This window comes from Protopterus annectens, unplaced genomic scaffold (genome assembly GCF_019279795.1).
Source record: "Protopterus annectens isolate FY-2018-M unplaced genomic scaffold, PAN1.0 ctg66890_obj.part0, whole genome shotgun sequence".
Taxonomy (NCBI): domain Eukaryota; kingdom Metazoa; phylum Chordata; order Ceratodontiformes; family Protopteridae; genus Protopterus; species Protopterus annectens.
Genome location: NW_025054746.1, coordinates 1 through 14522, shown reverse-complemented (window position 1 = coordinate 14522; position 14522 = coordinate 1). Strand labels below are relative to the sequence as shown.

Sequence of the window (14522 nt, the reverse complement as noted above, 5' to 3'; positions counted from 1 at the left end):
AAATTTTTTTTGGAATGATACAGAGAAGATTAGCATGGCCCTGCACAAGGATGACACGCAAATTCGTGAAGCGTTCCATATTTTTCACACTTTCCTTTAGACATTCATTACCAACAATGCATTACTGTCCATTGCAGTTATTAATTATTATAAAATGATATAATGAAGTATGAAATCTTCCAAACTGCTAAAATTTTAAACGCAAAGTAATAAATTCCCCCTTCTCATATTGAAGCTGCTTCTTGTGAGGCTTTTAGCTAAATATCTTCAGTTAACAGAAACACCATATACAGGAATGTATGTTTCTGGTGACAGGTAATGTATTCATTTGCAGAGAATGCCAACTGTGTGTGTGCCACGCTTTTAGTCAGGATTATAATCAAACTCTTAAAAGTGCAATAGCATAGTACATTTTCTCCGCCTCTGACACTGATCATGGTACCTGAGAGACCTTTCCCCTGCTAAATGCTAGTAAGTGACAAGGACAGTGCATGAAGTTATATTCTGGGATAGAGAAAATTCTTTCCTTACCTAGTAATGCTAGTTGTGTGTGCATTTTGTAAATAAGTTTAAAACACAGTGTTTTAGATAGCCTGACCAATGTACTATCAATAAAGCAAAATGATGGCTTCCACCTATTCCTCTGCCAGATGCAGAGCAGTTAGACTGAATAATCCCAGAAGAGAGTAGCATCTATTGTTAAATAATACACGCAAAAAGGAGAAGAAAGACGGAATCATCAGTGATGAAAGAAAAGATCAGCAAAGCGATTTAAGGCCATTCATTCCCAGATTTAACTAGGATCGCCTGCAGACCTTAGTTGTTCACTGCAATGAATACAGACTGTTGAATACCTAACAATGCAGTGAAAACCTAATTGTAATGACATCAGCTCATTTGCATGACAGCAGGGCCAGATGCAGAACCCATAATTCAGTGTAGAAAAAGCTTGTAAGAATTTTGTTAAAAGTGCAACTCGACCTCCTAAAAGAGAAACGGGTGTAGTTGATATTTGTTTCACAATGCAAGATTTATATTTTGAAACAGCTTAGTATCAGAAACTCACTACAAGTATGAAAGATGGAAGATATAGGTCATGTAAATAGATGGCGAACCAGTAAAGATAATCTTGCTTGCTTTGACAGCACATATACTAAAATTGGAACGATACAGGGAAGATTAGCATAGCCTCTTCACAATGAGATATGCAAATTCATTTAGCATTCCATATTTTTCACCTTTCCCATTACACTTTTATTGCCAACAAGACATTACTGATCCATTGTTTTTTTAAATATTATAAAATGTGATAATGTAGTACAACTTCCACCAAACTGTTAAAATTTCACAAAGAAAGTAATAAATTTCCACTTCTCATATGGAACAGCTGCTTGTGAGGCTTTTAGCTAAATGACTTTGGATGGAGAAACGCCATACTCAGGAAGGTATGTTTCTGCTGACAGATAGTGTATACATCTGCAAAGAATTCCAACTGTGCGATTCCACATTTAGTCAAGATTATCTTTGGACTAGAAAATGTGCAATAGCAAAGTACATTTTCTCCTCTTCTGAGAGTAGATCTTGTACCTTAGTGGCCTTTTCTTTGCTAAATGCTGGCAAGTCACAAGGACAGGGTATGAAATTACATTGTGGGATAGAGACAATTATTTCATTACCTAGCTCTGCTGGTTGAGTGTTTGTTTTTGAAATAAATTGAAACCACAATATAGTTAGATTGCCTGACCGCTGTGCTATCAAGAAAGCAAAAGGATGGCTTCCACCCATTCCTGTGCCAGATGCACGGCGTGTAGCCTGACCAACCCCAGAAAAGACTAGCAGCTGTTGTTCAACAATACATGCCAAAGTAGGAAGAAAGATGTAAATTAGCAGTCATTTAAGAAAAGATAAGCAAAGCAACTTGCACCATTTATTCCCTGGCTTTAACTAGAATCCTTAGCAGAACTTAGTTGTTCGCTGCACTGAATACTCTTTGTTAAATGGCTAACAATACAGGGAACACTTAACAATAGTTATGACATCAACTCATTTGCATAATGGCTGGGACAAATGCAGAACCCATAATTCAGTGTAGAAGAACCTTGTAGGAATTTTCTGAAAAGTACAAGTCAACCACCTAAAAGAGAAAGAGATATATTTGGCATTTGCTGCACAATATAAGATTTATATTTTGAAACGTCATCATAAAGTCACTACGAGTATGAAATACATAGGATGTTGGTCAAATAAGTACATGGTAAACCAGAAAATCAATTGTGCTTGCTTTGGCAGCACATATACTAAAATGTGAACGATACAGAGAAGATTAGCATGGCCCCTGCGCAAGGATGACACGCAAATTCGTGAAGCGTTCCATATTTTTCACACTTTCCTTTAGACATTCATTACCAACAATGCATTACTGTCCATTGCAGTTATTAATTATTATAAAATGATATAATGAAGTATGAAATCTTCCAAACTGCTAAAATTTTAAACGCAAAGTAATAAATTCCCCCTTCTCATATTGAAGCTGCTTCTTGTGAGGCTTTTAGCTAAATATCTTCAGTTAACAGAAACACCATATACAGGAATGTATGTTTCTGGTGACAGGTAATGTATTCATTTGCAGAGAATGCCAACTGTGTGTGTGCCACATTTTTAGTCAGGATTATAATCAAACTCTTAAAAGTGCAATAGCATAGTACATTTTCTCCGCCTCTGACACTGATCATGGTACCTGAGAGACCTTTCCCCTGCTAAATGCTAGTAAGTGACAAGGACAGTGCATGAAGTTATATTCTGGGATAGAGAAAATTCTTTCCTTACCTAGTAATGCTAGTTGTGTGTGCATTTTGTAAATAAGTTTAAAACACAGTGTTTTAGATAGCCTGACCAATGTACTATCAATAAAGCAAAATGATGGTTTCCACCTATTCCTCTGCCAGATGCAGAGCAGTTAGACTGAATAATCCCAGAAGAGAGTAGCATCTATTGTTAAATAATACACGCAAAAAGGAGAAGAAAGACGGAATCATCAGTGATGAAAGAAAAGATCAGCAAAGCCATTTGCGCCATTCATTCCCGGATTTAACTAGGATCGTCTGCAGACCTTAGTTGTTCACTGCAATGAATACAGACTGTTGAATACCTAACAATGCAGTGAAAACCTAATTGTAATGACATCAGCTCATTTGCATGACAGCAGGGCCAGATGCAGAACCCATAATTCAGTGTAGAAAAGCTTGTAAGAATTTTGTTAAAAGTGCAACTCGACCTCCTAAAAGAGAAACGGGTGTAGTTGATATTTGTTTCACAATGCAAGATTTATATTTTGAAACAGCTTAGTATCAGAAACTCACTACAAGTATGAAAGATGGAAGATATAGGTCATGTAAATAGATGGCTCACCAGTAAAATAATCTTGCTTGCTTTGACAGCACATATACTAAAATTGAACGATACAGGGAAGATTAGCATAGCCTCTTCACAATGAGATATGCAAATTCATTTAGCATTCCATATTTTTCACCTTTCCCATTACACTTTTATTGCCAACAAGACATTACTGATCCATTGTTTTTTTAAATATTATAAAATGTGATAATGTAGTACAACTTCCACCAAACTGTTAAAATTTCACAAAGAAAGTAATAAATTTCCACTTCTCATATGGAACAGCTGCTTGTGAGGCATTTAGCTAAATGACTTTGGATGGAGAAACGCCATACTCAGGAAGGTATGTTTCTGCTGACAGATAGTGCATACATCTGCAAAGAATTCCAACTGTGCGTATTCCACATTTAGTCAAGATTATCTTTGGACTAGAAAATGTGCAATAGCAAAGTACATTTTCTCCTCTTCTGAGAGTAGATCTTGTACCTTAGTGGCCTTTTCTTTGCTAAATGCTGGCAAGTCACAAGGACAGGGTATGAAATTACATTGTGGGATAGAGACAATTATTTCATTACCTAGCTCTGCTGGTTGAGTGTTTGTTTTGAAATAAATTGAAACCACAATATAGTTAGATTGCCTGACCGCTGTGCTATCAAGAAAGCAAAAGGATGGCTTCCACCCATTCCTGTGCCAGATGCACGATGGTAGCCTGACCAACCCCAGAAAAGACTAGCAGCTGTTGTTCAACAATACATGCCAAAGTAGGAAGAAAGATGTAAATTAGCAGTCATTTAAGAAAAGATAAGCAAAGCAACTTGCACCATTTATTCCCTGGCTTTAACTAGAATCCTTAGCAGAACTTAGTTGTTCGCTGCACTGAATACTCTTTGTTAAATGGCTAACAATACAGGGAACACTTAACAATAGTTATGACATCAACTCATTTGCATAATGGCTGGGACAAATGCAGAACCCATAATTCAGTGTAGAAGAACCTTGTAGGAATTTTCTGAAAAGTACAAGTCAACCACCTAAAAGAGAAAGAGATATATTTGGCATTTGCTGCACAATATAAGATTTATATTTTGAAACGTCATCATAAAGTCACTACGAGTATGAAATACATAGGATGTTGGTCAAATAAGTACATGGTAAACCAGAAAATCAATTGTGCTTGCTTTGGCAGCACATATACTAAAATTGGAACGATACAGAGAAGATTAGCATGGCCCCTGCGCAAGGATGACACGCAAATTCGTGAAGCTGTTCCATATTTTTCACACTTTCCTTTAGACATTCATTACCAACAATGCATTACTGTCCATTGCAGTTATTAATTATTATAAAATGATATAATGAAGTATGAAATCTTCCAAACTGCTAAAATTTTAAACGCAAAGTAATAAATTCCCCCTTCTCATATTGAAGCTGCTTCTTGTGAGGCTTTTAGCTAAATATCTTCAGTTAACAGAAACACCATATACAGGAATGTATGTTTCTGGTGACAGGTAATGTATTCATTTGCAGAGAATGCCAACTGTGTGTGTGCCACGCTTTTAGTCAGGATTATAATCAAACTCTTAAAAGTGCAATAGCATAGTACATTTTCTCCGCCTCTGACACTGATCATGGTACCTGAGAGACCTTTCCCCTGCTAAATGCTAGTAAGTGACAAGGACAGTGCATGAAGTTATATTCTGGGATAGAGAAAATTCTTTCCTTACCTAGTAATGCTAGTTGTGTGTGCATTTTGTAAATAAGTTTAAAACACAGTGTTTTAGATAGCCTGACCAATGTACTATCAATAAAGCAAAATGATGGTTTCCACCTATTCCTCTGCCAGATGCAGAGCAGTTAGACTGAATAATCCCAGAAGAGAGTAGCATCTATTGTTAAATAATACACGCAAAAAGGAGAAGAAAGACGTGAATCATCAGTGATGAAAGAAAAGATCAGCAAAGCGATTTGCGCCATTCATTCCCGGATTTAACTAGGATCGTCTGCAGACCTTAGTTGTTCACTGCAATGAATACAGACTGTTGAATACCTAACAATGCAGTGAAAACCTAATTGTAATGACATCAGCTCATTTGCATGACAGCAGGGCCAGATGCAGAACCCATAATTCAGTGTAGAAAAAGCTTGTAAGAATTTTGTTAAAAGTGCAACTCGACCTCCTAAAAGAGAAACGGGTGTAGTTGATATTTGTTTCACAATGCAAGATTTATATTTTGAAACAGCTTAGTATCAGAAACTCACTACAAGTATGAAAGATGGAAGATATAGGTCATGTAAATAGATGGCAAACCAGTAAAAATAATCTTGCTTGCTTTGACAGCACATATACTAAAAATGAACGATACAGGGAAGATTAGCATAGCCTCTTCACAATGAGATATGCAAATTCATTTAGCATTCCATATTTTTCACCTTTCCCATTACACTTTTATTGCCAACAAGACATTACTGATCCATTGTTTTTTTAAATATTATAAAATGTGATAATGTAGTACAACTTCCACCAAACTGTTAAAATTTCACAAAGAAAGTAATAAATTTCCACTTCTCATATGGAACAGCTGCTTGTGAGGCTTTTTAGCTAAATGACTTTGGATGGAGAAACGCCATACTCAGGAAGGTATGTTTCTGCTGACAGATAGTGCATACATCTGCAAAGAATTCCAACTGTGCGATTCCACATTTAGTCAAGATTATCTTTGGACTAGAAAATGTGCAATAGCAAAGTACATTTTCTCCTCTTCTGAGAGTAGATCTTGTACCTTAGTGGCCTTTTCTTTGCTAAATGCTGGCAAGTCACAAGGACAGGGTATGAAATTACATTGTGGGATAGAGACAATTATTTCATTACCTAGCTCTGCTGGTTGAGTGTTTGTTTTTGAAATAAATTGAAACCACAATATAGTTAGATTGCCTGACCGCTGTGCTATCAAGAAAGCAAAAGGATGGCTTCCACCCATTCCTGTGCCAGATGCACGGCGGGTAGCCTGACCAACCCCAGAAAAGACTAGCAGCTGTTGTTCAACAATACATGCCAAAGTAGGAAGAAAGATGTAAATTAGCAGTCATTTAAGAAAAGATAAGCAAAGCAACTTGCACCATTTATTCCCTGGCTTTAACTAGAATCCTTAGCAGAACTTAGTTGTTCGCTGCACTGAATACTCTTTGTTAAATGGCTAACAATACAGGGAACACTTAACAATAGTTATGACATCAACTCATTTGCATAATGGCTGGGACAAATGCAGAACCCATAATTCAGTGTAGAAGAACCTTGTAGGAATTTTCTGAAAAGTACAAGTCAACCACCTAAAAGAGAAAGAGATATATTTGGCATTTGCTGCACAATATAAGATTTATATTTTGAAACGTCATCATAAAGTCACTACGAGTATGAAATACATAGGATGTTGGTCAAATAAGTACATGGTAAACCAGAAAATCAATTGTGCTTGCTTTGGCAGCACATATACTAAAATTGGAACGATACAGAGAAGATTAGCATGGCCCCTGCGCAAGGATGACACGCAAATTGTGAAGCTGCTCCATATTTTTCACACTTTCCTTTAGACATTCATTACCAACAATGCATTACTGTCCATTGCAGTTATTAATTATTATAAAATGATATAATGAAGTATGAAATCTTCCAAACTGCTAAAATTTTAAACGCAAAGTAATAAATTCCCCCTTCTCATATTGAAGCTGCTTCTTGTGAGGCTTTTAGCTAAATATCTTCAGTTAACAGAAACACCATATACAGGAATGTATGTTTCTGGTGACAGGTAATGTATTCATTTGCAGAGAATGCCAACTGTGTGTGTGCCACGTTTTTAGTCAGGATTATAATCAAACTCTTAAAAGTGCAATATCATAGTACATTTTCTCCGCCTCTGACACTGATCATGGTACCTGAGAGACCCTGCTAAATGCTAGTAAGTGACAAGGACAGTGCATGAAGTTATATTCTGGGATAGAGAAAATTCTTTCCTTACCTAGTAATGCTAGTTGTGTGTGCATTTTGTAAATAAGTTTAAAACACAGTGTTTTAGATAGCCTGACCAATGTACTATCAATAAAGCAAAATGATGGCTTCCACCTATTCCTCTGCCAGATGCAGAGCAGTTAGACTGAATAATCCCAGAAGAGAGTAGCATCTATTGTTAAATAATACACGCAAAAAGGAGAAGAAAGACGTGAATCATCAGTGATGAAATAAAAGATCAGCAAAGCGATTTGCGTCATTCATTCCCGGATTTAACTAGGATCGTCTGCAGACCTTAGTTGTTCACTGCAATGAATACAGACTGTTGAATACCTAACAATGCAGTGAAAACCTAATTGTAATGACATCAGCTCATTTGCATGACAGCAGGGCCAGATGCAGAACCCATAATTCAGTGTAGAAAAAGCTTGTAAGAATTTTGTTAAAAGTGCAACTCGACCTCCTAAAAGAGAAACGGGTGTAGTTGATATTTGTTTCACAATGCAAGATTTATATTTTGAAACAGCTTAGTATCAGAAACTCACTACAAGTATGAAAGATGGAAGATATAGGTCATGTAAATAGATGGCAAACCAGTAAAAATAATCTTGCTTGCTTTGACAGCACATATACTAAAATTGGAACGATACAGGGAAGATTAGCATAGCCTCTTCACAATGAGATATGCAAATTCATTTAGCATTCCATATTTTTCACCTTTCCCATTACACTTTTATTGCCAACAAGACATTACTGATCCATTGTTTTTTTAAATATTATAAAATGTGATAATGTAGTACAACTTCCACCAAACTGTTAAAATTTCACAAAGAAAGTAATAAATTTCCACTTCTCATATGGAACAGCTGCTTGTGAGGCTTTTTAGCTAAATGACTTTGGATGGAGAAACGCCATACTCAGGAAGGTATGTTTCTGCTGACAGATAGTGCATACATCTGCAAAGAATTCCAACTGTGCGTATTCCACATTTAGTCAAGATTATCTTTGGACTAGAAAATGTGCAATAGCAAAGTACATTTTCTCCTCTTCTGAGAGTAGATCTTGTACCTTAGTGGCCTTTTCTTTGCTAAATGCTGGCAAGTCACAAGGACAGGGTATGAAATTACATTGTGGGATAGAGACAATTATTTCATTACCTAGCTCTGCTGGTTGAGTGTTTGTTTTTGAAATAAATTGAAACCACAATATAGTTAGATTGCCTGACCGCTGTGCTATCAAGAAAGCAAAAGGATGGCTTCCACCCATTCCTGTGCCAGATGCACGGCGGGTAGCCTGACCAACCCCAGAAAAGACTAGCAGCTGTTGTTCAACAATACATGCCAAAGTAGGAAGAAAGATGTAAATTAGCAGTCATTTAAGAAAAGATAAGCAAAGCAACTTGCACCATTTATTCCCTGGCTTTAACTAGAATCCTTAGCAGAACTTAGTTGTTCGCTGCACTGAATACTCTTTGTTAAATGGCTAACAATACAGGGAACACTTAACAATAGTTATGACATCAACTCATTTGCATAATGGCTGGGACAAATGCAGAACCCATAATTCAGTGTAGAAGAACCTTGTAGGAATTTTCTGAAAAGTACAAGTCAACCACCTAAAAGAGAAAGAGATATATTTGGCATTTGCTGCACAATATAAGATTTATATTTTGAAACGTCATCATAAAGTCACTACGAGTATGAAATACATAGGATGTTGGTCAAATAAGTACATGGTAAACCAGAAAATCAATTGTGCTTGCTTTGGCAGCACATATACTAAAATTGGAACGATACAGAGAAGATTAGCATGGCCCCTGCGCAAGGATGACACGCAAATTGTGAAGCTGCCCATATTTTTCACACTTTCCTTTAGACATTCATTACCAACAATGCATTACTGTCCATTGCAGTTATTAATTATTATAAAATGATATAATGAAGTATGAAATCTTCCAAACTGCTAAAATTTTAAACGCAAAGTAATAAATTCCCCCTTCTCATATTGAAGCTGCTTCTTGTGAGGCTTTTAGCTAAATATCTTCAGTTAACAGAAACACCATATACAGGAATGTATGTTTCTGGTGACAGGTAATGTATTCATTTGCAGAGAATGCCAACTGTGTGTGTGCCACGTTTTAGTCAGGATTATAATCAAACTCTTAAAAGTGCAATAGCATAGTACATTTTCTCCGCCTCTGACACTCATCATGGTACCTGAGAGACCCCTGCTAAATGCTAGTAAGTGACAAGGACAGTGCATGAAGTTATATTCTGGGATAGAGAAAATTCTTTCCTTACCTAGTAATGCTAGTTGTGTGTGCATTTTGTAAATAAGTTTAAAACACAGTGTTTTAGATAGCCTGACCAATGTACTATCAATAAAGCAAAATGATGGCTTCCACCTATTCCTCTGCCAGATGCAGAGCAGTTAGACTGAATAATCCCAGAAGAGAGTAGCATCTATTGTTAAATAATACACGCAAAAAGGAGAAGAAAGACGTGAATCATCAGTGATGAAAGAAAAGATCAGCAAAGCGATTTGCGCCATTCATTCCCGGATTTAACTAGGATCGTCTGCAGACCTTAGTTGTTCACTGCAATGAATACAGACTGTTGAATACCTAACAATGCAGTGAAAACCTAATTGTAATGACATCAGCTCATTTGCATGACAGCAGGGCCAGATGCAGAACCCATAATTCAGTGTAGAAAAAGCTTGTAAGAATTTTGTTAAAAGTGCAACTCGACCTCCTAAAAGAGAAACGGGTGTAGTTGATATTTGTTTCACAATGCAAGATTTATATTTTGAAACAGCTTAGTATCAGAAACTCACTACAAGTATGAAAGATGGAAGATATAGGTCATGTAAATAGATGGCTAACCAGTAAAATAATCTTGCTTGCTTTGACAGCACATATACTAAAATTGATACGATACAGGGAAGATTAGCATAGCCTCTTCACAATGAGATATGCAAATTCATTTAGCATTCCATATTTTTCACCTTTCCCATTACACTTTTATTGCCAACAAGACATTACTGATCCATTGTTTTTTTAAATATTATAAAATGTGATAATGTAGTACAACTTCCACCAAACTGTTAAAATTTCACAAAGAAAGTAATAAATTTCCACTTCTCATATGGAACAGCTGCTTGTGAGGCTTTTTAGCTAAATGACTTTGGATGGAGAAACGCCATACTCAGGAAGGTATGTTTCTGCTGACAGATAGTGCATACATCTGCAAAGAATTCCAACTGTGCGTATTCCACATTTAGTCAAGATTATCTTTGGACTAGAAAATGTGCAATAGCAAAGTACATTTTCTCCTCTTCTGAGAGTAGATCTTGTACCTTAGTGGCCTTTTCTTTGCTAAATGCTGGCAAGTCACAAGGACAGGGTATGAAATTACATTGTGGGATAGAGACAATTATTTCATTACCTAGCTCTGCTGGTTGAGTGTTTGTTTTGAAATAAATTGAAACCACAATATAGTTAGATTGCCTGACCGCTGTGCTATCAAGAAAGCAAAAGGATGGCTTCCACCCATTCCTGTGCCAGATGCACGGCGGTAGCCTGACCAACCCCAGAAAAGACTAGCAGCTGTTGTTCAACAATACATGCCAAAGTAGGAAGAAAGATGTAAATTAGCAGTCATTTAAGAAAAGATAAGCAAAGCAACTTGCACCATTTATTCCCTGGCTTTAACTAGAATCCTTAGCAGAACTTAGTTGTTCGCTGCACTGAATACTCTTTGTTAAATGGCTAACAATACAGGGAACACTTAACAATAGTTATGACATCAACTCATTTGCATAATGGCTGGGACAAATGCAGAACCCATAATTCAGTGTAGAAGAACCTTGTAGGAATTTTCTGAAAAGTACAAGTCAACCACCTAAAAGAGAAAGAGATATATTTGGCATTTGCTGCACAATATAAGATTTATATTTTGAAACGTCTTCATAAAGTCACTGCGAGTATGAAATACATAGGATGTTGATCAAATAAGTACATGGTAAACCAGAAAATCAATTGTGCTTGCTTTGGCAGCACATATACTAAAATTGGAACGATACAGAGAAGATTAGCATGGCCCCTGCGCAAGGATGACACGCAAATTCGTGAAGCGTTCCATATTTTTCACACTTTCCTTTAGACATTCATTACCAACAATGCATTACTGTCCATTGCAGTTATTAATTATTATAAAATGATATAATGAAGTATGAAATCTTCCAAACTGCTAAAATTTTAAACGCAAAGTAATAAATTCCCCCTTCTCATATTGAAGCTGCTTCTTGTGAGGCTTTTAGCTAAATATCTTCAGTTAACAGAAACACCATATACAGGAATGTATGTTTCTGGTGACAGGTAATGTATTCATTTGCAGAGAATGCCAACTGTGTGTGTGCCACGATTTTAGTCAGGATTATAATCAAACTCTTAAAAGTGCAATAGCATAGTACATTTTCTCCGCCTCTGACACTGATCATGGTACCTGAGAGACCTTTCCCCTGCTAAATGCTAGTAAGTGACAAGGACAGTGCATGAAGTTATATTCTGGGATAGAGAAAATTCTTTCCTTACCTAGTAATGCTAGTTGTGTGTGCATTTTGTAAATAAGTTTAAAACACAGTGTTTTAGATAGCCTGACCAATGTACTATCAATAAAGCAAAATGATGGCTTCCACCTATTCCTCTGCCAGATGCAGAGCAGTTAGACTGAATAATCCCAGAAGAGAGTAGCATCTATTGTTAAATAATACACGCAAAAAGGAGAAGAAAGACGGAATCACCAGTGATGAAAGAAAAGAACAGCAAAGCGATTTGCGTCATTCATTCCCGGATTTAACTAGGATCGTCTGCAGACCTTAGTTGTTCACTGCAATGAATACAGACTGTTGAATACCTAACAATGCAGTGAAAACCTAATTGTAATGACATCAGCTCATTTGCATGACAGCAGGGCCAGATGCAGAACCCATAATTCAGTGTAGAAGAAGCTTGTAAGAATTTTGTTAAAAGTGCAACTCGACCTCCTAAAAGAGAAACGGGTGTAGTTGATATTTGTTTCACAATGCAAGATTTATATTTTGAAACAGCTTAGTATCAGAAACTCACTACAAGTATGAAAGATGGAAGATATAGGTCATGTAAATAGATGGCAAACCAGTAAAAATAATCTTGCTTGCTTTGACAGCACATATACTAAAATTGGAACGATACAGGGAAGATTAGCATAGCCTCTTCACAATGAGATATGCAAATTCATTTAGCATTCCATATTTTTCACCTTTCCCATTACACTTTTATTGCCAACAAGACATTACTGATCCATTGTTTTTTTAAATATTATAAAATGTGATAATGTAGTACAACTTCCACCAAACTGTTAAAATTTCACAAAGAAAGTAATAAATTTCCACTTCTCATATGGAACAGCTGCTTGTGAGGATCTTTAGCTAAATGTCCTTGGATGGCGAAACGCCATACTCAGGAAGGTATGTTTCTGCTGACAGATAGTGCATACATCTGCAAAGAATTCCAACTGTGCAAATTCCACATTTAGTCAAGATTATCTTTGGACTAGAAAATGTGCAATAGCAAAGTACATTTTCTCCTCTTCTGAGAGTAGATCTTGTACCTTAGTGGCCTTTTCTTTGCTAAATGCTGGCAAGTCACAAGGACAGGGTATGAAATTACATTGTGGGATAGAGACAATTATTTCATTACCTAGCTCTGCTGGTTGAGTGTTTGTTTTGAAATAAATTGAAACCACAATATAGTTAGATTGCCTGACCGCTGTGCTATCAAGAAAGCAAAAGGATGGCTTCCACCCATTCCTGTGCCAGATGCACGGCGGGTAGCCTGACCAACCCCAGAAAAGACTAGCAGCTGTTGTTCAACAATACATGCCAAAGTAGGAAGAAAGATGTAAATTAGCAGTCATTTAAGAAAAGATAAGCAAAGCAACTTGCACCATTTATTCCCTGGCTTTAACTAGAATCCTTAGCAGAACTTAGTTGTTCGCTGCACTGAATACTCTTTGTTAAATGGCTAACAATACAGGGAACACTTAACAATAGTTATGACATCAACTCATTTGCATAATGGCTGGGACAAATGCAGAACCCATAATTCAGTGTAGAAGAACCTTGTAGGAATTTTCTGAAAAGTACAAGTCAACCACCTAAAAGAGAAAGAGATATATTTGGCATTTGCTGCACAATATAAGATTTATATTTTGAAACGTCATCATAAAGTCACTACGAGTATGAAATACATAGGATGTTGGTCAAATAAGTACATGGTAAACCAGAAAATCAATTGTGCTTGCTTTGGCAGCACATATACTAAAATTGGAACGATACAGAGAAGATTAGCATGGCCCCTGCGCAAGGATGACACGCAAATTCGTGAAGCGTTCCATATTTTTCACACTTTCCTTTAGACATTCATTACCAACAATGCATTACTGTCCATTGCAGTTATTAATTATTATAAAATGATATAATGAAGTATGAAATCTTCCAAACTGCTAAAATTTTAAACGCAAAGTAATAAATTCCCCCTTCTCATATTGAAGCTGCTTCTTGTGAGGCTTTTAGCTAAATATCTTCAGTTAACAGAAACACCATATACAGGAATGTATGTTTCTGGTGACAGGTAATGTATTCATTTGCAGAGAATGCCAACTGTGTGTGTGCCACGGTTTTAGTCAGGATTATAATCAAACTCTTAAAAGTGCAATAGCATAGTACATTTTCTCCGCCTCTGACACTGATCATGGTACCTGAGAGACCTTTCCCCTGCTAAATGCTAGTAAGTGACAAGGACAGTGCATGAAGTTATATTCTGGGATAGAGAAAATTCTTTCCTTACCTAGTAATGCTAGTTGTGTGTGCATTTTGTAAATAAGTTTAAAACACAGTGTTTTAGATAGCCTGACCAATGTACTATCAATAAAGCAAAATGATGGCTTCCACCTATTCCTCTGCCAGATGCAGAGCAGTTAGACTGAATAATCCCAGAAGAGAGTAGCATCTATTGTTAAATAATACACGCAAAAAGGAGAAGAAAGACGTGAATCATCAGTGATGAAAGAAAAGATCAGCAAAG

At 36.6% G+C, this 14522-nt stretch overlaps 10 non-coding genes and 3 pseudogenes across 10 annotated transcripts; all 13 read left to right on the top strand.

Annotated features, from left to right (window-relative positions):
- On the top strand, positions 1–85 carry LOC122792057 (annotated as a pseudogene; the record flags this gene model as incomplete).
- A 1048-nt stretch (positions 86–1133) lies between these two features.
- Positions 1134–1235, top strand: LOC122792061. The gene has a single exon (XR_006363272.1). It is a non-coding gene; the product is annotated as a U6 spliceosomal RNA (small nuclear RNA).
- A 1038-nt stretch (positions 1236–2273) lies between these two features.
- On the top strand, positions 2274–2380 carry LOC122792067. The gene has a single exon (XR_006363276.1). It is a non-coding gene; the product is annotated as a U6 spliceosomal RNA (small nuclear RNA).
- A 1045-nt stretch (positions 2381–3425) lies between these two features.
- Positions 3426–3526, top strand: LOC122792063 (annotated as a pseudogene).
- Positions 3527–4563: 1037 nt separating this feature from the next.
- On the top strand, positions 4564–4671 carry LOC122792066. Its single transcript, XR_006363275.1, has one exon. It is a non-coding gene; the product is annotated as a U6 spliceosomal RNA (small nuclear RNA).
- Positions 4672–5719: 1048 nt separating this feature from the next.
- Positions 5720–5820, top strand: LOC122792064 (annotated as a pseudogene).
- Positions 5821–6859: 1039 nt separating this feature from the next.
- On the top strand, positions 6860–6966 carry LOC122792068. The gene has a single exon (XR_006363277.1). It is a non-coding gene; the product is annotated as a U6 spliceosomal RNA (small nuclear RNA).
- Positions 6967–8008: 1042 nt separating this feature from the next.
- On the top strand, positions 8009–8110 carry LOC122792060. Its single transcript, XR_006363271.1, has one exon. It is a non-coding gene; the product is annotated as a U6 spliceosomal RNA (small nuclear RNA).
- Positions 8111–9150: 1040 nt separating this feature from the next.
- Positions 9151–9256, top strand: LOC122792056. Its single transcript, XR_006363269.1, has one exon. It is a non-coding gene; the product is annotated as a U6 spliceosomal RNA (small nuclear RNA).
- Positions 9257–10297: 1041 nt separating this feature from the next.
- LOC122792062 lies at positions 10298–10399 on the top strand. Its single transcript, XR_006363273.1, has one exon. It is a non-coding gene; the product is annotated as a U6 spliceosomal RNA (small nuclear RNA).
- A 1038-nt stretch (positions 10400–11437) lies between these two features.
- On the top strand, positions 11438–11544 carry LOC122792065. The gene has a single exon (XR_006363274.1). It is a non-coding gene; the product is annotated as a U6 spliceosomal RNA (small nuclear RNA).
- A 1047-nt stretch (positions 11545–12591) lies between these two features.
- On the top strand, positions 12592–12693 carry LOC122792059. The gene has a single exon (XR_006363270.1). It is a non-coding gene; the product is annotated as a U6 spliceosomal RNA (small nuclear RNA).
- A 1039-nt stretch (positions 12694–13732) lies between these two features.
- On the top strand, positions 13733–13839 carry LOC122792055. The gene has a single exon (XR_006363268.1). It is a non-coding gene; the product is annotated as a U6 spliceosomal RNA (small nuclear RNA).
- Positions 13840–14522: the final 683 nt, after the last annotated feature.